The sequence below is a fragment of the Denticeps clupeoides genome, chromosome 15 (genome assembly GCF_900700375.1).
Source record: "Denticeps clupeoides chromosome 15, fDenClu1.1, whole genome shotgun sequence".
Taxonomy (NCBI): domain Eukaryota; kingdom Metazoa; phylum Chordata; class Actinopteri; order Clupeiformes; family Denticipitidae; genus Denticeps; species Denticeps clupeoides.
Genome location: NC_041721.1, coordinates 659,204 through 682,723, shown reverse-complemented (window position 1 = coordinate 682,723; position 23,520 = coordinate 659,204). Strand labels below are relative to the sequence as shown.

General features: G+C 46.6%; 1 protein-coding gene and 2 long non-coding RNA genes across 3 annotated transcripts in view; 1 reads left to right on the top strand and 2 right to left on the bottom strand.

The window, feature by feature from the left end:
- The window catches only part of LOC114764417 (inactive ubiquitin carboxyl-terminal hydrolase 54-like), a 135,729-nt gene that overhangs the window by 7,243 nt on the left and 104,966 nt on the right, over nucleotides 1-23,520 (bottom strand).
- Nucleotides 6,703-11,904, top strand: LOC114764418 (uncharacterized). The gene is made up of 3 exons (XR_003742503.1): nucleotides 6,703-6,832; nucleotides 7,187-7,416; nucleotides 8,363-11,904. It is a non-coding gene; the product is annotated as an uncharacterized LOC114764418 (long non-coding RNA).
- On the bottom strand, nucleotides 20,600-22,680 carry LOC114764419 (uncharacterized). Its single transcript, XR_003742504.1, has 4 exons — nucleotides 22,667-22,680; nucleotides 21,415-21,450; nucleotides 20,889-20,924; nucleotides 20,600-20,809 (listed from the first exon to the last, which is right to left on the bottom strand). It is a non-coding gene; the product is annotated as an uncharacterized LOC114764419 (long non-coding RNA).

Genomic DNA, 23,520 nt, shown 5'->3' with positions numbered 1-23,520 from the left:
TATGAAGAGTTATGGCGCTGTCCCACCCATCGTCCATCTTTTAAGTTCCTGCGTGGGAGACAGAGGCTTCAGCAGCTCCTCAAAGATATTTCTTATGTTTATTACGTAACGCCTCGTACCGCGCAGGACCTGCACCTGCACGGCACTACAATCTTTCACATTTACATGTACAACAATATACTCCAATATATTCCCAGAGTGCCTGTTCTTAACGTTAGATGTGTTTTTGAGTGAACACATGCAGATTGATGCAGGAATGTGCCTCAAATAAAAGAGATATTTTCAATCTAATTATGAAGAAATGATGTAATCGGATATACTCACTCATGCCATGAAGTGTTTTCAGTAAAGTCCAGTCCTCGGAATCCTTTGGGTTGTAAAAGTCCAGAGACCGTTACTCCAGAGGGTCCGCCAGTCGGCCGTTCCTCTCCTCCTCTTCTCCTCCTGATCTTCCCGCTCCAGAAAGTTGCTCCTGTCGCGGCGCGTTGTTATCTTCACCCTCCGAGAGCTCGCTCCCTGCGCCGCGCCGTTATCCCCCCTCGCTCTCTCTCTCTCCTCCGCTCCAGCCACCACAGGTTATTGCCTACCATGTGATTCTGGATGCTGTGATTGGTCGACGTCTAGACACCCCCCCCTCCCCCCCCCTTTATTTTCCAGGGAAGATGCTGAAAGCCACGACTCCGCCCACCTGCTCCAACACATCTACACCTGTGCTGGGCTCCAAGGGGCTTCAGGAGCCCCCCAGGACAGATCCGTCCTCTGTGTGTGTGTGTGTGTGTGTGTTGCGTAACGGTTGTGTAATGACTTCGTGAGACGTCCGGCTGGCCTGTCCTGCGCCCGAGCTGGAAAACGGGGTCCTTTCACACGCACCGACCCCAGGACCCCCAGCAAGCCGGTAAAAAAGACGCCCTGCACGAAGTCCACCTGACCACACTGCAGCATCACTGCCCCGTTTGCATATTAAAACCATTCATGGTTTTATGCATCTCCGCCGTTTCTCACCGCATTCCCTCCGCCGGCCTCCCTGTGCCGGTGCAGCTCAACAACGACAAGACCGTTTTATAAGTTTTTCAGATTTTTTTGCGATAAATGCCTCATTCGTTGCACGTCAATGATTATGGAAAATAGAACATGTAAACATAATGCTGGAAAAAAACTCAATGCAGAAATGTCCCCCTTGGTTGGGGCAGAAGGGCTGTTATTTTTTGGTAAAATGATGAAAACTCAGACTGTGCGGTATTTAATGCAGCGTGTGAGTGGCGTGTCCCCGCTCGTCCCCCCGTGCTCAGTTGTTAAATTTAATTGCGTCCACGGGTCTTCAGGATGATGCTCTGGGGCATGTGCTGCAGCAGATGTGTGTGTGTGTTGTGTGTGTGTGTGTGGATGGAAGAAGCCACCTGATAGAGGAAATGAGTCTTTGTTCTCTTGAAAGCGCCCCCTAATTGAAAACAGAGCCAGTTGGTGTTACACCTCCGCCCGCGGCGGAAAGTCTTCGTCACAGGAACCCGGGGATTCGCGCTGGAGCGTCTCGACCCCCTCTGGCCCCCGCGGTCGTGGCGGGCGTCGTCGTGGCGAAGCGGCGTCGAGCGGCGCCAGCTGCTGCAGAGAGGCAGAAAGAGCAGCGGCCCTGAGCTCCATTCAATCCCTCTCCCTATCAGACCTCCCTTCATCTCCACACTTAGGGCCGTTTCCACGGTGATTGGCTCCATTTGGCTCCCATCACTCTGTCGCCCAGCTCTCCATCACTCCCCCTCTCTTTATCCCTTTCTCCACGCTTTACCCTGATTTTCTCCATCTTTTCTTCTCCTTATCTTTTCTATACAGTTAAACCATCTGCGTCTCGATTCGTATCGTACCTTCAATATCGAGCAGCAAACGTTCGAATTACAGGACGTAATGCCGACTGAGCTGCCCGGTTGTGCAGACAAAGAGGAACTCGCCTCTCCGCCAGAGTAATTGGCAGAGAACAGAATCAGGGATGTAAAAACCAGCAGGGTGGTCGTCCAACTAAACTGTACAAGCGAAGTGAGACACTGCAGCACAGCACATGGTGACACAGTGAAATCGTGTCCTCTGGTGAGCAGTGGGCACCATGACAGGCGCCCGGGGAGCAGTGTGTGGGGACGGGACCTTCATCAAGGGGACCTCAGTGGCACCTTGACTGTTCGGAGATTTCGAACCCACAACCTTCTGATTACGCGGCTAGTTCCTCACCCTCTATGACACCACTTCAAATGTCAGTTATTTTTTTAAACAGGAGTCCTGAAATTTTTTCAACAATTTATATAACTAAATTATTATTTCTACTTTACCACTTTGTGGTAATAAAACGAAGTACAGTCTGCACACTGAGTTCCACACTAAATTAAGTCAAATTGATTATTAATGATGGCCACTATTGAGATAGATCTTTCCTGTTTTATGAACACTGCATGTTCAATTTGGTCTAAAGGCTTTGGGAAGATCTTATAAATGTTCAAAACATTAACAACTAAGGACTTTCTAGATCAGAACAGCCATGCACTGAAGGCAATCAAAAAACCAAATGTTTAAACTTTTAAAAGAACAACACACGTTTCCTGTCTATCATACCTACCACTTCATTATGAAAAGGCGAACAATTGTTGTCAAGTGTTTTGCATATTGTAATTTTTATAAAAATGCTAATTTTGATTGCCACTTTTTAATACTAATAATTGTATACTGTTTTTAAACATGTGATTTTATGATGTCCTCTTGGGGGGATGTGTTAGTGAGTCATCATCACAGTCACCAGTTCCCATATCATCTTATAACCTGCATGTTGGGTGTTGGTAGTGGGCGTGGTCCACGTTGACTGGAATTAAGCGCCTGATAACCTGCATGTTGGTGTGGGTAGTGGGCGTGGTCCACGTTGACTGGAATTAAGCGCCTGATAACCTGCATGTTGGTGTTGGTAGTGGGCGTGGTCACGTTGACTGGAATTAAAGCGCCTGATAACCTGCATGTTGGTGTTGGTAGTGGGCGTGGTCACGTTGACTGGAATTAAAGCGCCTGATAACCTGCATGTTGGTGTTGGTAGTGGGCGTGGTCACGTTGACTGGAATTAAAGCGCCTGATAACCTGCATGTTGGTGTTGGTAGTGGGCGTGGTCACGTTGACTGGAATTAAAGCGCCTGATAACCTGCATGTTGATAGTGGGCGTGGTCACGTTCACTGGAATTAAAGCACCTGATAACCTGCATGTTGGTGTTGGTAGTGGGCGTGGTCACGTTGACTGGAATTAAAGCGTCTGATAACCTGCATGTTGGTGTTGGTAGTGGGCGTGGTCACGTTCACTGGAATTAAAGCGCCTGATAACCTGCATGTTGGTGTTGGTAGTGGGCGTGGTCACGTTCACTGGAATTAAAGCGCCTGATAACCTGCATGTTGGTGTTGGTAGTGGGCGTGGTCACGTTGACTGGAATTAAAGCCTGATAACCTGCATGTTGGTGTGGTAGTGGGCGTGGTCACGTTGACTGGAATTAAAGCGCCTGATAACCTGCATGTTGGTTGGTAGTGGGCGTGGTCACGTTGACTGGAATTAAAGCGCCTGATAACCTGCATGTTGGTGTTGGTAGTGGGCGTGGTCACGTTGACTGGAATTAAAGCGCCTGATAACCTGCATGTTGGTGTTGGTAGTGGGCGTGGTCACGTTACTGGAATTAAAGCTGATAACCTGCATGTTGGTGTGGTAGTGGGCGTGGTCACGTTACTGGAATTAAAGCGCCTGATAACCTGCATGTTGGTGTTGGTAGTGGGCGTGGTCACTTTGTGTATAAGGGGTATTAGGGGTATAGAGAATGGAAGGAATTGAGGAGATGGATGCTGCGCTACATCTGGGCGTGTCACGTATTGATCATCCAGAATGAGGAAGTGTTCGACTGTTAATCATTCTTTCAGATTTCTCCCCTTTTAAAACTTTGTTCTTTAGACCCAACAAATAGGACTGAATTTGTAGTTTGGTCCTCTCCAACTTGACTGGCAAGAAGTTCTTTTTTTTCTATAAATCCTGAAGACATTTGATGTGAAATTAGTGAACACTTCCCATGCAAATACGTTACATAGCACCGCAGGAATCTTCTCTTTCATCTTTTTTATTGCTGACATATTCAGCAAAGTCTAAACGTGTTGTCCATACACATGTTTATGCTCCGGGAAATATGTACAAGACCTGCATATATTACATTTTATAACCCCGACGCTAATTTAAATTTCATGAGATGATAAATGTTCTCTATATTGACAGGTGTTATTGTAAATAAGGCATAAGGCAAAATGGCAGATTCCATACAAGCTTATCAGGGTCTTGCTAAGTTATTTGTTTAAAATAACATATTGCGCAGGATAACTTAATCGCATGCAAATTGCTGTTCGTTGGCTGTTTTCATGCATGGCGATTTCCTCGCCGAATGCGCCGCAAAGCCACTTTAAAGCACGTGAGATCATGAACGTGTCAGCAGTGTGTATGTTTGTGTACGAGGTGACGACGTCGTCCTGTCGCAGCGTCACCACTCGTCACACTTTGCTGCCCCTCCAATTATTGACTCCCGGGGAAGAGCGGATATGGCAAATCCGCAAAGCCATTAACACTCCCTCCGCACGGCGAGACTCGTACGGCCAGTAAACGCTGTCCATCGTGTGGTTCTGACCTCTGACCTGGACGCGAATTTCATCCTGGCCAGAGTCCGTCCCCACGTAAAGATGGAGACAGACGGTTGGCCCTGGCGGTTAAAGAAGCGGCCCCGTATTCAGAAGGTCACCACGAACCACCAAGGTGCCACTTAGGTCCCCTTGATGAAGGTCCCGTCCCCCACACACGGCTCCCTGGGCGCCTGTCGTGGTGCTCACTGCTCACCAAGGGTGATGGTTAAATACAGAGGACACGTTTCACCGTGTCACCGTGTGCTGCGCTGCAGCGTCTCACAATGACGGTCACGTCACTTTCAGACGGTGGAGGAGGTTTAGGGACAATTCAGACGGGGATTTTTTTTCCCCGGTTCGGGGCATTTTTGGGGCGCGTCATTCCATCCTGAGCTAGAAATTTTATAAAAGTTGCCGAACAGTCAAAAAAAGCAAAATTCGTCTTCAGCCAAAAGACCGCCGGGGATTTTATATTAAAGAACGACTCCTCTTCACCGTCTCTGTCACCGCGGGTAAATTTGCCGTCAGCTTTTGTCTTAAGAATTCATCACGTTCAGCTCATTACAAAATGTGCAGCTAGCCGGCTGCCATGTTCCACCCGGCTGCCGTTCTATCCGGCTGTTGAGTGGCGGATCGCCGATTGAGTCCGGGACACAATGCAGAGTGGCCTGTATTCAGTCCTTCTGTTATCCGTAAGGATATGGGTGAGTTAGGACACGGGGGTGACGGGCGGGGGACCCTGCCGGAGATCCTCCGGCCTCCCCGTCTGGAGTGCCACGCCGCCGGTGAGGCTATTCTAATGATGCGCCTGAATGGCGGTGCCGGGCTGATGCCGTTTTTTCATTGCTTTTCTGTTTCACCATTAGCATTTGTGTGAAATCAAAGCGGACGCTCCTTTTATTCCCAATTCATCAGGCCTGAATGAGGAACATTCTGGTCCAGGAGGAGCTCCTGCCTTTATTCATGTCTGCCGGGGCAGAGCCTTCAATGGACTCTTCCCTCTAGAGACGTGTGTGTAAGCGCATTTCCGGGATTTTATACTGCGGTCTGTCCTCATCGTGCTGCGCTGAGCGCCAGGTTGAAAGTAGCGGCCGAACGCGGCGTGGCGAGCTAGAAACCAAAATTCCACGGCCTGTCGCAGGAGCGCTAACAGCTTAGCGCTTAACAGCTACCTCCAAATGCTAATAAAAGTGAAGCGATTGTCATTGTGAGACGCTGCAGCGCAGCACACGGTGACACGGTGAAATGTGTCCTCTGTATTTAACGGTCACCCTTGGTGAGCAGTGGGCACCATGACCTTCATCAAGGGGACCTCAGTGGCACCGAGGCGGCTCGGGATTCAAGCCGGCAACCTTCCGATTTCGGGGCCGCTTCCTTAAAAACGTACGTTTGAACGCGTCAAGGGTGTCTCCCAATTCGGGAAAGGTTATAATGAAAGTTTTCATTTAAAAACGTTTTTTTTTTGTTTCAGCACGATACGGGATCCGTAAGTTCGGTAGAAAACCAGAAGTCAAAACGTTGGTATACATGTCACGTAACGAAAATTATTGGGGGGAAATTGAACGCGACCCGTAGACCCAACCGAGGTCATATGCCAAATGTCAAAAAGTGCGGAATGGAACCGTGTCAGCACAAATCCCTAAAAAAAAAAAAAAACATTTTTTCCCCCATTTTCCAACTTTTATCCCATTTACGGGCCACCAGAAGGCCCCCATGAAGGAACTCTCATGTGTGAGACCATGCGGAGATATTCAAACCGAGCAAGTCCCAGGTCGGCAGGGGGCTGAAAAACAATCAAAAATGATCAATGTACACACGCAGGACGACAGGATGTGCCGCGCCCCTCCCATGCCACCCTATAGACATACCGATGAAGGACGCACTCCTCCTCCCAGTTTCAGTCATTACACCAGAAGCGGGGATTTTGACAGGATCCCTCCACCTGCGCCCGCCTCTCCATTACGGGGTGAAGAGGACGAAACAATGGTGCAGTTATTGTTCTGTCCTGGATGCAAAATGACCCCCCACCCCAATCTCCACAGCAGTCCACCCGCTTCCTGTCTGCCCCATCAGGCCCGGCTGACAGTCCCTGTCCCCTGTAGTGGACACAGAATGCAGTGACGCGGCCCAGTTGGGATGAATCAGGATCTGCTGCTGTTCTTCAGCGGAGGTGACGTTGCAGCGCATATTTCTAAAACCTAAGACAGACGGCGTGAATTATTGTCTGGTAAAATACACCGTAAAGTACCGTAAAGGATGCGAGCGAAAACACAGATTAAACCCAACTGCCATTTAGCATGAGAGCTCGGTGACCTGATACGTGCTAATGACAATTGATCCTGAACTATCAGGACCCCGACTGCATTGATCACATTAGTGGAGTCTGTTGAAATAAAGTTCGTGGTTTTGACGTTCGTATTGCTCTTAATAAAAGAACAGCTCCCATCTAGCAAAAGACGAATCTGTTTTGGTTGTCATCTGAAGAGGTGACGAAAGTTTAATGAAACTTTTTTCCCTCCGTAAGACGTGATCACACCAACTGGCGAGACGGAGGACAGACTCGTCCTGACGAGGAGACGGGAGACGCACAGGCCACCGTCACTACATCATCTCCAGCATTAAACCCAGCCGGGTATTAAGGGGACGAGGAGGCCTCGCCGGGGAAGTGTGGGAGATGATAAGCAGGATATGGGAGGAAAGTGGCCGCTGCTGGTCTCATGCTGCATGGACAGCATCTGAAATGGAATCCAAGCGGTGGGTTTGTGTCGCAGCACGCACACACACACACACACACACACACACACACACACACACAAACATGGCGTGTAAAAATAGTCCGGACTGATGAGGTGCCGCGGCTTCCTTGCTCGTGTAGCATCTCATTTTCAGGTTGGTGACATGCAACATGACAACAGGATGCAGATCATGGATGGGGACGTCAGCAGGACAAGCTTTCAACACGTTGCCCAACAACGGGGAGGAAATGGATTCCTTTTTTTCAACTCCTGGAGCTTAAGATAAAAAACAGCTAAGCAGGAGCAAGACAGTTACAGAACAGATTCATTCCAGACAATGACAGAAAAAATAGGACAAAGATGACCTTGTCTGCGTGTGCTTTGAGCTCAAAACGTAATAAAAAAATCGCCAGTTCTCATAAATCCTGCAAGTGATGGCAAATTTACCAAAAAAATTTACATCTACATCTAGAGCATTTATCAGACGCCCTTATCCAGAGCGACTTACAATCAGTAGTTACAGGGACAGTCTCCCTGGAGCAATTTAGGGTTGCTCAGGGACACAATGGTTGTAAGTGGGATTTGAACCTGGGTCTCCTGGTTCATAGGCGTGCGTGTTACCCACTAGGCTACTACCACCCAGTGGTAGTACTACCAACCCAATTTAATGACAATTTGGGGCGGCATCTAAGCTTTTAAACTCTTTAAACATGTTCTTAGATTTCTTTCCGTTCCTGTACATTTATTGAGATTATTTTGTGAGGACATATTAAAATATTGGTCCTTTTTTGGCCCATTTGTGGGGATTTGAGTGTGAAAACCACTGATTTAAATTGAATTTTCATTCTTTTTTTACTTTAATTGAGCTTATTATCTTTAATGATGCACGATCTCTCAACGCAACGATGGAAATGTGCTTTTTAAAACTGGTATTAAATATTTGTACAATCCTGTTATTTTTCCAGGGAAATGAGAGGATCTGTGAGCAGCTGATTATCTCCACCGTTCAAAAGTGTCTTCTGCAGCCAATCAGCTCCGAGTCTGGAGGTTTCTGCTGGTGGAGACAGATGCCACGCACCATCAGGCATTTCATTTCTTCTGACCTCTATCACTTTCCCCACTTTCCACTCTTTCATTCTTCTCCTGACACACACGCTCCGCCTCCGCCGGGTCTCACACAGACGCCGTCTCTGCTGTCATTGTCCCCATCGGAACGTCCGTACCTGCAAAACACATCAACCAAATGAAACGAATTGTACTGTTGACCTGGTTTCAGTTCGAAACAGACGCCGTTATACAGCACGCCGTGCCGGGTCGTGTTGCATAATGACCGTAACTTTCAATCTTCTAAAGTGACTCAGCATCAGCAACCTGGAACGGAATCGAACCCGTGGTGGCTCGTGTGGTAAGACGGGCCTAGTCCCTAGAGATCAGATATCGCTATATGTTAACATCTGAATACAAGAGGAAGGGAATGGCTGGGAAAAATCCGGAATGGGACCCCTGAGACCCCTGAGAGGCGGTCAGGGTTGAATAATTGATCAGGTTCTGCTACGCCGTGAACTTTAGGTTTTATAAAGACCTTTATAGAGTGTGGCGTACGAAGACCTGCGGGACACCGAACAGCCCACATCACTGCTTTTTGCAATGTCCCTGTTTGAACGGGACGTGATGGCCACGTTAAGAACACTTTCACAAGGTTTGCTGATAAAATTGCGAATGGAGTGTCCTTGTGTGCTCGTCCATGTCTGCATTTGCATCAGGGTCAGGGACGCGTTCGCAACAGACCTTGTATGAAAGTAATAAACCAGACGAAATCTCATCAGGCCTTTCAAAGGTCCAAAATGCTCCACACATGCTGCAGGAAAGTGGTGGAAATTGCCTTCGCCCAGTCACACCGTTATTCACCTGCCCGTGGGGACAACGAGACGGACATCCAGAGGTCCAAACTCAGCAGAACACGGCCGTAATCTCACGCCCAATAAGACTTCCATCACGTACACCCCAAATCCTTCCGTTCCGCTTCCATCTCCCCTCTTTACAGTAGAAGAAGAAGAAGGGAACTGGAGATGGCCCTATTATTCTTGGGTGAGAATCGAGACCTTTCGTCCAGCCTCCCTCTCTGTTGGCAGCTGGACACGTCTCATCTGGTTCGAGCCGGATCGCCTTATTAGCTCGCATTACGCCGAATGAAGAAGCCAAGTTGAAGCCACCGCCGTGTTCTTCTCGTAAATAACGCCTCGTTTCGTAAAAACGGTCTGTCTCTTGCTCGCTGTGTAACAGTTGAAGAGCTCGGCGCTGGAACGCTTTATGAATGCTGATGGCTCGCTGCCTTTGGAAGCCACTGTGTTTTTTCATGTGATTTTTATGATAAGATCGTAGCTGGAACGGCTCTACTTCTGATGCGATGGGATTTTTCCGTCAGAGCGGCTCTGAAGAACACAGATTCCTCACAAGCTGCACGTCTGGCCGACTTGTCTTCCAAAACTGACATTTTATCAAAGATGTTAAACATCTGAAACCAGGTTCCAGGGATCCGTCAGGACAGGGAAGACACGCAAGGAACATCAATGTCCCGCTCAGAACGCAGATCCAGAGCTCCTCCGGCTATAAAGTCACTACAAACTGTTCTACCCAAACGGTGAAAGGTGACCTGGGAAAATGTGTGGAAGGTGTAGCAGGGAAGGAAGGGGACTGGAAGGTTGCCGGTTCGAATCCCAAATGTGCCACGGAGGTCCCTTTGATGAAGGTCCCGTCCCCACACACTGCTCCCCGGGCGCCTGTCATGGTGCCCACTGTCACCGAAGGTGACGGTTAAATACAGAGGACACGTTTCACCGTGTCACCGTGTGCTGTGCTGCTGTGTCTCACCATGACAATCACTTCACTTTCAAGATTAACTGAGAATCTTGGATTTTGGAGATGAGTGTATAACTTTACAACATGAAAAAGTGAAATATCACATGGTCCTAAGTATTCAGACCCTTTGCTATTTAACTCGGGTTCTGTCCATTTCTTCTGATCGTCCATGAGATGGTTCTACACCTTCATTTGAGTCCAGCTGAGTTTGATTCTACTGACTGGACTTGATTAGGAAGCCACACCCCTGTCTATATAAGACCTTACAGCTCACAATGCAGGTCACAGCAAATGAGAATCAGGAGGTCAGAAGAACTGCCTGAAGAGCCCAGAGACAGAATTATGGCACAGATCTGGCCAAGGTTACGAAAAAATTCTTAATGTTCCGAAGAGCACAGTGGCCTCCATAATCCTTAGAAGACGTTTGGGACGTAGAGCTGGGCTATCGGGGGAGAAGAGCCTTGGTGAAAGAGGTAAAGAAGGACCCAAAAGAGAAGCTGCCCACTGGTGTTGGCACCTGTGTGCCATAAACCAGACTCGCTCCCGTCTGGAACGAGCTGGCTGTGAAAAGCAGGGGCTCCTGAGGGATCGTAAGTTCTTCCGTTCATCATTTATTACTCTCCTCGCATCCAGTGACCCGCCGATGAATGACGGCAGATTAATTGGTGTCAGCGTTTGAATGAAGGACACAGGAACGTTCCGGGCGCTCCTCGATCGGGACGGCCAGAACAGGTGTGGCGTTCCTGCGCTCTGTGGGGGGACATGAATTATGGGAAAAACACACCACGCAGGTGAGCTTCTCTTTTATTCCTGCAGAAGTTGCGAGGAGCACCTCATTAGACCCAGACCGGGGAGGAAGAAAACAGAAATAACGCTGCTGGATGCCACGGCGTCTCCATGGAGACCACTTTGACATCATCTTCATCTTCATCAGGTTCCCTGAGTAGGACGAGAGCGAGAGAGAGAGTTGGCCAGACATAGTCGAGGATTGGGAGAGGGTCTTATGTGTAAATGTCAGCCTTAATGCACTTATTCCAAATTATCCGTGTTCCCCTCCTCTCGCTTTCGTCCCCCGCCAGGCTCCTTTTATTACGTAAATGACCTAAACGCAAAAACTCTGCTGCTGACATCTGATTGGCCGAGGAAGTTCCTATAGCCTTTATGTACCGCAATGTGCAGCATCCGCTGATGTGTTGCCAGGCAACCGCAGCCTGTTAATGATCTAAATGATAGCAATCATTATTAATGTCACATTCTTAATTATGGTCAAATCTTGCTTTACATCTACATTACTGGGAATTAGACAGCTGAAAATGCAACACTGGTGGTAAAATTCTATTAAAATGATATTAATGACAACAAATTAACGTAATGCAGTATTTCTGTAGTTAGAAGTGACCATTATTCTGGATCGAATGACGCACGTACTGTGTCACTGATGGGGCGTAACCACAAATGATCAGTGTTAATAATTCCGATCATTGCCTCCTCACCAGTAATTAATGTCCATGTCACCACCCGACAGCTGTAGCACCAATATACCACCATCACCACATATTTCAGTACCGGTCGTACAGTGCAACCGTCTGCCGCTGCTTCTGTTTGTTTTTCTCCAAGACACGGAATCAAGCACCCAGACTACTGGCAGACCCCAGTGAAGAGACCAGCAAATAAATCCTGGTTCCTGACAACTGCTTTACAAGAACAAAACATGAAACAAACCAGAGGGTCACCACAGCCACCACCACCATTACAACTACAGCTCCAGGGATCTTCAAATGGACCAGTAACATCATTACGGACACGTAATCTAGACCATGACACTGAATACATCCTGGACTTCTCCAACCCTACAACCGTAGGACTTATTATTATATCATATCCAACCCTGCACTGACACCATTTGCAGGCTCACTCTACCCTGGAAGGGGGTCCCTCTCTGTATCACTCCTTCCCAAGGTTTCTTCCTTTCTTTTTTTTCTCTCTCCTAGAGTTTTTTTGTGTGGAGTTTTTCCTTGTGTGCAGAAGGGTCAAGTGTGGGGGTGTCAACTGTAGGGCCTGTCAAAGTCCATTGAGACGTACTGTATGTGATTATGGGCTATATAAGAAATAAATGTTGTTGTTGTCTTTTCCGTAGACATTTTCATTCAAACCAAGGCCACGTTGAACCCTAATTGTATCATTCATTGAAACGCCTCCATATATTATCTTTAAATTCTCTTATATCTGGATGTGGTCTACATTCGGTTCCCCAGTGCAGGTGGAGGTGCTTCACTAGATGAAAAACCGGCTGAGATGCTGCGAGATCTTCGTAGTGAGATCTCATCAGGTTTGTGTACTGGGTCTGGAGTCAGCGGCCCAAACTGCCCCGAATTACGCCGAGTTGGGGGTGTGATTGGCCCCTTGCAAGCTCTCTAGCGAACGAGAGCGCCGACGTACGCGAACTGCACGCCCTGGCGGTGTGAGAATGTGAAAGTCTGGATTTTTCAAAAATAGCTTCCGGCAGTTGTGAACTCACCAGAACTTGTTATCAGCTCTGCGAAACAAAGTGTGAGCAGTCACAGTGGCTCCCCAGAAGGAAAGGATGTCGGGCCGTTTTGTAAAATTAGACTTCAGCTACTGTGGTAATAACGCCGTCGAAGTCGGTCTCTGCCGGTGCTTTGCTCAGTGGCACCTCAGTGACACCTTGGCGGATCGGGATTCGAACCGGCAACCTTTTGATTACGGGGCCGCTTCCTTAACCGCTAGGCCACCACTGCCCCAAATAGCAGGTCAAACCAAGCATCAGAATGGTGAAGAATGGGTACTTAAGTGACTTTGGACAAGACGAGTATGTCAGAAACTGCTGAATCGATGCCACAGAAAATGAAGGCGGTTCTGAATATTACATAATGTATATAATGAAGTGGCCAGTGAGCGTAGTCCATAACTGAAGAGAAATACCCTCAATTTTCCATAAAGTACAGTACAGGCCAAAGTCTGGACACCCTTCTCATTCAACGTGTTTTCTTTATCTTCATGACCATTTACGTTGGTAGATTCTCCCTGAAGGCATCAAAACTATGAATGAACACGTGTGGAGTTCTGTACTTAACAAAAAAAGGTGAAATACACACCTGCTTTACACACTCTTGGCATTCTCTCGATGAGCTTCAAGAGGTCGTCACCTGAAATGGTTCTCCAACAGTCTTGAAGGAGTTCCCAGAGGTGTTTAGCACTTGTTGGTCCAGCTCACCCCAAACCATCTGGATTGGGTTCAGGTCTGGTGACTGTGGAGGTCAGGTCTCCACTTTTTGTTAAGTACATGAAATGGAATGAGAAGGTGTGTCCAAACTTTTGGTCTGTGCTGTATAACCACAGGTTATCTTAATATACATCCGTAAAGATTTTTTGCAGCCACCCCCTGCCCCCGTGGCCCTTTAAAAATGCATGAACTGTCAAGTCAAGGTTGATCCATCAGAGAGCCTGTGACCTCACAGACATAAACAAATTATCCAGTATTGACCAGAATCGCAGACAGACGGAATCAAAGATTCCGTACCGACGGTCCTCTCCCACCCAGTCAAGAACGCATCAGCTGCCATCGCGTCCTAACAAGGCCTGGCGCCAGAGGCAAGATGTACCGCAAACGGCATCTAACGAAGGGAATAATGGGCCGAATACTGAATCCTTCATGGGCCTACTGTACGCCGCCGGGTTTCAGACGAAGCTGCGGGCGCAGATGGGCCCTGGGGAGCCACCGCTTCAAACCTATTTGCATGCGAGACGGAGGCCGGCTCCGTTTCAATTACTTTTACAACACACGATTCATTTCTACCGGAGGTTTTTAGCCGAGCCGAGCTTGTTTGAAGATAAGGTTATATTTTTTACAGACTAGAATAATGGATTCACCACATGTGTGCCAACGAGACCCCACCCACCAATCCAGTCACTGCACACTGCACACAGCTTTAAGATAAGATAAGATAAACCTTTATTAGTCCCACAAGTGGGAAATTGCACTTGCACTTTATATTGCACTTATATTGAAATTATATTGAAATTGCACTTTATATTTCAATAAATATAATAAATGTTTATGGTACACACATTACCTGCAATAGAGAAATATATGATTTCAAAAATGCTATAAAAGATGTGGTTCAGCGTGCAAGGTCCTCAGAGCATTTACAGAAATATATCAGTTAAAACCAGGAAGAACCAATGTGTAGTTCTACGCATCTTGAAGAAAAGGAACTAACCGTCCTCCTTTCATCACTGAATGAAAGGAGGACGGATCGAGAAGAATCGTCTCAGTGATGATTATTGACAGCTTTCACACACTCCAATTCCTCATTTCAGTCATTATTCCACGTGTTGCCAGATATGCACCAAAATACACATGAAACTGGAAAAATTGTCCTATAAGCAAAGAACATATTCAAATTAGATTGGAATTGGACATTTTCCCAAAATTCCCAATTCCTCATAATTGTGATAATCATCATAGGCCCATGACCAAAGCAATTCTGATGGGCAAACTTTAAATCTGACGTTCCTGAGCACATCCGATGCACAAAGTCTTAATTAACAACTTCAAAATCAGCGATAGTCACTTTGCATACGTGTTGGACGGTACGTAGCGAAACGAAACAACGTTTCACCGGAACCTGGCGCTACGTGTAACATTTAAACAACGTTACTGACATGACCGTGTACGACACCGACAAACCAGCTACATAACCTGCAAATACTGAGGTTTACTTCATACAGACCGCAGCGCTGCATATATATATATACACACACACACACACATATTAAACCAAGAAAGAGCAGCTCAGTAGTTATCTGCAGACTGAAGACGGGAAACAAACTACCTGGTAGTGCTGCTGTTTAATTATTTCTGACACGGAACATGAATGCAAATTAAGTTTGAAATTGAAGGATCTCAGGGCCTTTATCGACTATTATTGACAGCTTTCAGGCACTCTAGTTCCTCATTTCATTCAATACCTCACATGCATAGAGCATCACAAACAGAAAAACTGGCCAAAAAATGCACAAAAATCCTAAAAAAAAAATCTAACACCAAACCACCCAATCTGTGATTCTGATGTTCCTGAATACATCTGATACTGTACCTCCTAAACAGGATTTATTTTACACAGAAACACACTCCACCCTCCCTGCCGTTCCTGATTGTTGGCTGAGCCTCCCGCCACACTACATGATCATTTAATCAGCTGGAAACAGTGGAGTGTGACCACATTTCCAATCAGTTAACCCCTCCTGCGCCCGGCCGCTCTGAACAGAAGAAGCAACGTGTGGGAAACGTCAAGGACGAAATCAGATTCACGGAGGCCTGATGTTCATATTCCGATTATTCCAAACATGGAACGAAAGCGCATGGTGGGAATACGAGCCGCTGACTGGTGGCGCGGAGGCACGCAGCTTTGTGCCAGCGGGCACTCGCGTGGATCCGGAGACGCCTGGCGTACAGCCGATAAGCGGAGGGTTCGAGGTAAAGCCAACGACAGATTCATCCGTCTCCCAGCAGAGGCCATTCAACACCCTGAACTACTGACACCATGACATTTCACGCCCTTATTCATCCTCATAAAGGCGGCCCGGTCCCTGACAAAAGGATACGGATGAGCGCGAGAGGAAAGTTTGACCTGGAAGACAAACATGCATTCAACGGGGCTTCTAGTCAAAGACGGAGATCACCTTCCGTCCCCACTGGTACGCAACCAGTGTCCCCAATGAACACTGTGGCCAGAGTCCATTCACAGAACTAGTTGATAGATTCAAGATGTCTAGAAATACTGTTTCACACAGACCCCCCCATAGTGCGATTGCAAAATAAATATATGTATAAAAATATTATGTAATAAACTCTGAATTTAAACAAATATTTAAATACCTGCACAGCCACGGCAAGACGGCCATACAAAAAAAAAGGTTCCACTTTCATTAAATACTGGCAACCAAAGCCGAGAAATGCAACTTTTCACTCACTCACTCACTCCATAAACGAGTACAGTTAGTGGGAGGAAACCGGAGAGCCCAGGGGAAACTCACAGCAACACGGGGAGAGTAGTCTGAGCGATAAACTCACAGTGCAGCCATCTACATGCTGTTAAGCTCATTGGTTCAGAGGAGAGTGGCATCATAAAGGCATCATATTTATTATTATTGAGCTCCGTATGTTCATTGTTCATATGTTCAATATTGCAGCACAGACTCATCCCAGGGCTGCATGTCAAATTTCTTCCAAATAACTTGACATATGTTGTCACCATGGATAAATCAATGAATATCGTGTGTTTTATGACAAACAGTCGTCACTGCGCCTCCCGTAGCTCGATTGCACACGGATAAGATGCTCAGTAGCGTCATAACTCAGCAATGTCACACAGTCCAAGTTCGGAAAGTGGAGACCTGTAATCATTTCAAATATGAGGAATTAAAGTGGAGACTGGCCTTTTATCTGCGACAGACGCCGATGCTCTCTGACCCCCCCTTCTCTTCAGAAGAACACAAAGAGCCGAGGGTGGGTGTTTTGTGCACCATTGATTTCCCCCCCGGAGAACGGAGGATGAAATGACTCAGAGGAGTCGATTGAAGCGATGTTGACCGGGCTGGAAGGTGACCGAGCTGCAGGCACAAACGCTCATTAGTGCGCCCAACGACCACCGAGCTTTTGGCTGCATGCGTTTGTGCGGGAGAAGACAGGGATGATGGGAGGGGAACGAAAAAGCAAATCGCAAAGGGCCTGTGAACATATGGAGAATTATTTTTGGGTTACTTATACCTGCTGCTCGCACCCAAACATTCATCACGGTGGTTTAAATGCACAGCCAACCAGCGGCCTCTTCCACCATTATGTTGGCCATTCATCCATGTTGCCAGACATGGACCGAAGATGCCTGATGGACAGCGGACGGTGTTTATCTATAGTTTGGCACTGATTTTGCGACATCTCGACCCGATGATGGTTATTTGCGCTTTGACGTGAAAATCAATGGCCTACGTGGCTGCAGTTACAGAGGATCCTGTAGGTGGCAGTAGAGAGAACATGACCGAAGAGAAAAATGAATCCGTATGGTTCACAGTCGAGCCGCCCCTGCACGTATATACGTCCAACCGAGCGTGTAAAGATGTCCAGTTCGCCGCTCCACGCGCCAGATAAATAGGCTGTCGGTTATATATCGAGTTGTGATGTAATAGGTCACCTGGAAAAAGTGCCACACTTACCAGCGAAACAGCACCTATCGCCGCTGAATCAGACAATCAATTTCCCTCCGGAGCACATAAACTGGGACAGGGACAACCGAGGACGGACCAGAATGTTTCTGTGTCCCATCACATGAATTTGTTCATGATCATCTGTTCTCTGGAGATTCTTCTCCAGTCTTATTCATATTGAAGTCACTTGTATTATTTCAACACCCACAATTCACTGGGAAGATTTAAAAACATTTTGTGACATCAATATTAAATCTGCTACTAGCGTATAGAAAGACGCGGTGAACAGATTACATATACATTCATTTCAGTCTTAATCCACTTCCCGGTGACCTGATCTCACCATGAAAATCTCTTGTTTATCTCCAAGGAAGCAGGTAATCCATGAAAACCACGCCAGACAGAATCTGCACGGCGTGGCGACTTGATGCCAATTTCTCTCAGCCGCTGGAAATATCCCCGACGGGTCGGAGCTGAGGCCTGTCGCCACGTAGACGGAAACCGCTGAGCAGGAAGGCGGTGGAGGACTATCCGATTCTCAACACCGTCACCTCCCACAGACACGGCAGGTTTACACACACGTGGCTTCTTAACCGGTTTTAGCGACTCCATTTGCTCCTGAATTTTAACGTTTTAACAGACGTGAAGCATCTGTGTAAGATGGGACGTCGCGGAGACGTGACATTCCTGTGCCTTTGTTGTGCATAGAGATTCAACACCTCCGTTTTGCATGTCTTTGTCGAACGGCATTGCAACATCCCCCGAGCCAAACGTGTGAGGTGCCGGCCGTTGGGACCGCCCACTCTCTTTGTCTTCCCCAGACGCGAGGCACCGGGGGCGTGACGTCAGAAACAACAGCTTCTGATTGGTCCGTGACAGCTTCCTGTAGGCCAGGTGTATAAAGATCTGTTCGCATGTGGGGAAGGGACTTCACTTTCTTTCCCAGCTGCCGAAACCAGATTTTGTGGTTTTTGAGTCTGCTCTTTCCTCTCATTTTTTCTCATGGCTTTTCTCTCTCTCTCTCTCTCTCTCTCTCTCTCTTTACTCTTTCATTTCATTTTTGTTTTCTCTGTAACATTGGTACATTTTTACATACAATATTCACATGCAACTGCAATAACAATTTACTGGTGTTAATAAATTAGAAACTGTTCATTTTTTAACCTCTATCGTGCCATCATGCCTCTTTCTGCCGGGTAACGTCAAGTTGGAGTGGTTGAATACAGTGCTTTTGTGGGTAGAGAGTTTTTTACTCGGTTCTCTCCCCACTTTTTACATCTGCGTATAACGTGGCGCTTGGACTAGCGAGGAGAACATCGCCGGATTTTCTCTCACTTTCTAAAGGTCTCCTGCTATCAAAGCAAGTTTGTACCAGTTTTAGTGTATGGAATCAGATTTGGGCCAAAGTCTTGCAGCCGAACGTTCCTAATGTCGAGCGAAAATACAACAACAACAACAACATTTATTTCTTATTTAGCCCAAAATCACATACAGTACGTCTCAATGGGCTTTGACAGGCCCTACAGTTGACCCTTGTGCACATAAGGAAAAATTCCACACAAAAAAAAACTCTAGGAGAGAGAAAATAATAACAATAATAATAATATACGACGTTAAATGTAAAAGAAGAGGTTGGGATTTTGCTCTTTTCCATTTTCGCTTGTTCTGCTGCCGGTTTTTTCAGTTTCACCGCGGCCTTTTTAGTCCCTCTGCTCTGCGGTTGGACGAGGCCTCCACGAAGACCACTTTACGCTTATCGCCAGTTCAGGCCTCTGCAGGGCGCCAGACAGGCCGGGGACCTCATATTCATGTTACATTTTCATTTTCAGACCTTTTAACCAAATATTCAAAATCTCAACTTTCACAAAGTCCCGTCCATCTGTGAACTTCCACACAAGTCACGTTCCGTCACAGGTGTCATTATTTCACATTTTCACCATTTATTGGCTGTGGCAGCGTGTGTGTGAGTGTGCAAGCGTGGGTTCCACGCGAAATGAATGGTATTTGCTCGAAATTGAAGCTCCGTGTCGTGACACTCGGGACTCTCCTCATTCTTCTCTTTCCCAGCGCCGTTGTCTAAAATGACATAATTCATGTCCGGTCCATATTACTGTGTTTATCAGCGATGTGCTGCTCCCTCGTGGTCACCGCTCCACACCGCAGGAACCGGCGTCATCCCGTAGGGCCCCGGTGGATCGGACGCTTCCTGCAGGCTCATGAATCAAGCTCGTTTTAAGCCACGGCCCTTTTGCAGAAGGGTTCTTTTTTTCAGGTGGCCCTGACCCCTGACCCCTTGCTAGAGGAAATCATCCAGTTTTCACATCCTCCATGAAAACTTCCCTTTTATATTCCACATGGAGCCGGTGGCTGTAACAGCAGAATAAACTATAGTTCATTTTCCACCCAGAACTAAACCTGTTTAATTAGCATGTTTTATAGCGCGAAGGAACCTGAACAACCCTGAATGTGGGTTTGCTGAAGGACGCTGCAGTTACAGAGACATTTTTACAGACGTGTTGCAAAGGTTTCGCATATTTACAGCATCCCTATGCTGACGGGGCGGGGCCTCGGGCGTGTGTTGAAATAAAGGGATCCAGTCCGGTTTGGTGAACAGTTTTTATTTGACATCTGATAATGACCTACGTTGCTAAAAAGAACCACACATGTTCAGTACAGGCCAAAGTCTGGACACCTTCTCATTCGACGTGTTTTCTTTATCTTCATGACCATTTACGTTGGTAGATTCTCACTGAAGGCATCAAAACTATGAATGAACACATGTGGAGTTCTGTACTTAAAAAAAAAAAGGTGAAATAAGTGAAAACATGTTTTATATTCTAGTTTCTTTGTTCTGGTTCCTGCTTTACACACTCTTGGCATTCTCTCGATGAGCTTCAAGAGGTCGTCACCTGAAATGCTTCTCCAACAGTCTTGAAGGAGTTCCCAGAGGTGTTTAGCACTTGTTGGTCCAGCTCACCCCAAACCATCTGGACTGGGTTCAGGTCCGGTGACTGTGGAGGTCAGGTCTCCACTTTTTGTTAAGTACAGAACTCCACATGTGTTCATTCATAGTTTTGATGCCTTCAGTGAGAATCTACTAACGTAAATGGTCATGAAGATAAAGAAAACACGTTGAATGAGAAGGTGTCCAGACTTTGGGCCGGTACTGTAGAGGTGAACCATTCTGTCCCTGCGCTTGTCTGGCACTTCAGCGTTTCCCAGGTCCGAACGGATCTCTGGTGTTTCCACCGGCCGTCTCGTCTCCGTGCTGAAGTTGGTTGGACAGGTCGCTCACAATACAGGTGGACAGAAAACACCGGCGTCTTCTGTGAAACAGGCAATAGTGACAAGAAATGGATGGCGGCAAAGATTAAACACTGAACACATAAAAAATAAGATCCTTACCCGACGTACGGTCCATTCATGGTCAAATTCCCGGTCCTGTTTACAATAAAGAAGAGAGGAGAATCTGGACCGTGACTCTGTGAGGATGCTCGAGTGGATGAAATGTGTGTAGTGTGTAATGTGTAATATGTGTAGTGTGTAATGGATGTAATGTGTAATGTGTAATGTGTGTAGTGTGTAATGTGTGTAGTGTGTGTAGTGTGTAATCTGTAATATGTGTAGTGTGTAGTGGATGTAATGTGTGTAGTGTGTAATGTGTAATATGTGTAGTGTGTAATGGATGTAATGTGTAATGTGTAATGTGTGTAGTGTGTGTAGTGTGTAATGTGTGTAATGTGTGTAGTGGATGTAATGTGTAATGTGTAGTGTGTGTAGTGGATGTAATGTGTAATGTGTAATGTGTGTAGTGTGTGTAGTGTGTAATGTGTGTAATGTGTGTAGTGGATGTAATGTGTAATGTGTGTAATGTGTGAAATGGATGGCAGCAAAGATTAAACACTGAACACATAAAAAATAAGATCCTTACCCGACGTACGGTCCATTCATGGTCAAATTCCCGGTCCTGTTTACAATAAAGAAGAGAGGAGAATCTGGACCGTGACTCTGTGAGGATGCTCGAGTGGATGAAATGTGTGTAGTGTGTAATGTGTAATATGTGTAGTGTGTAATGGATGTAATGTGTAATGTGTAATGTGTGTAGTGTGTAATGTGTGTAGTGTGTGTAGTGTGTAATCTGTAATATGTGTAGTGTGTAGTGGATGTAATGTGTGTAGTGTGTAATGTGTAATATGTGTAGTGTGTAATGGATGTAATGTGTAATGTGTAATGTGTGTAGTGTGTGTAGTGTGTAATGTGTGTAATGTGTGTAGTGGATGTAATGTGTAATGTGTGTAATGTGTGAAATGGATGGCGGCAAAGATTAAACACTGAACACATAAAAAATAAGATCCTTACCCGACGTACGGTCCATTCATGGTCAAATTCCCGGTCCTGTTTACAATAAAGAAGAGAGGAGAATCTGGACTGCGAAGTGAAAATGTGTGTAAATGTGTGTAAATGCTCGGGTGGATGTAATGTGTGTAATGTGTGTAGTGTGTGTATAATGTGTGTAAATGCTCGAGTGGATGTAATGTGTGTAGTGTGTGTAGTGTGTGTATAATGTGTGTAAATGCTCGGGTGGATGTAATGTGTGTAATGTGTGTAGTGTGTAATTTGTAATGTGTGTAGTGTATAATGTGTGTAAATGCTCGGGTGGATGTAATGTGTGTAGTGTGTGTAGTGTGTAATGTGTGTAAATGCTCGGGTGGATGTAATGTGTGTAGTGTGTGTAGTGTGTAATGTGTGTAAATGCTCGGGTGGATGTAATGTGTGTAAATGCTCGGGTGGATGTAATGTGTGTAAATGCTCGGGTGGATGTAATGTGTGTAGTGTGTGTAGTGTGTAATGTGTGTAAATGCTCGGGTGGATGTAATGTGTGTAGTGTGTGTAGTGTGTAATGTGTGTAAATGCTCGGGTGGATGTAATGTGTGTAAATGCTCGGGTGGATGTAATGTGTGTAAATGCTCGGGTGGATGTAATGTGTGTAGTGTGTGTAGTGTGTAATGTGTGTAAATGCTCGGGTGGATGTAATGTGTGTAGTGTGTAGTGTGTGTATAATGTGTGTAAATGCTCGGGTGGATGTAATGTGTGTAGTGTGTGTAGTGTGTGTATAATGTGTGTAAATGATCTCAGCTGATCTCCACCGAGGGAACCATCTGACAGGTCCACCTTGTACTCACCGCGTGTTATTGGGTTCTGTGTGGTTCCGCGGGAAATCCAGCGTAGAACCGTCTGGCCTGCGGGAGGGAAAGGTCACAGACTCGGTTCTTTTCATGCATCCCCGCAGCATGCGGCGTCTCCAGCTGCATGCAGCATGCAGCATGCAACGTACCTCACGTGGAGTCCAGAGACGCATCCCAGGAGCAAAGCAGCGAGGCAGCAGGCCGCTTTCATGGCTGGAGAGCGGGGGACGCCGTCCCAGGCTTATATACACCCTGCTCCGCCGCGAAGGACGTCCATCGGGGTTAATAAAATATTTACTTGTACTCGGCATGGTTCAGGACGGGGGTTCAAGTCTGTTTCTCGCGTTTCTGTCCTTGGCTTCTCACCACCGCTCTTCTCTACCCGACCAGAATATAAAAATATAACGTTAGAAAAGCAGAATGTTGATTCTGTCCGTGCAGATTAGGGCACAGAAATACAACTCCTAGAATCCCAGGGTGTCTGTCGCCCCCTTGTGGGCGCTGGAGAATGAGACAGAATTACAATTTTAATATTCCTGGATGGACGTGTTAATAAACGTAAAACGTGTAACACCAACGATTCGGTTGAAATGGATTCTACAAGGTTTCATATTTTAATAAATGAGAAGTGACGTGAACGCGCCGCTCGTTAGAATGTTACAGTATCGTTATAATTATAATTATCTGTAGCCTCGTTATGGGTCGTTAGTGATGAGGCATAAAGTAGCAGGAGAGCAAATATAGACCTCAGTCAAATAGTCACACTCACAAACACACACAGACACACACACACACACACAGACACACAGACACACACACACACACTCACACACACACAGACACACACTCAC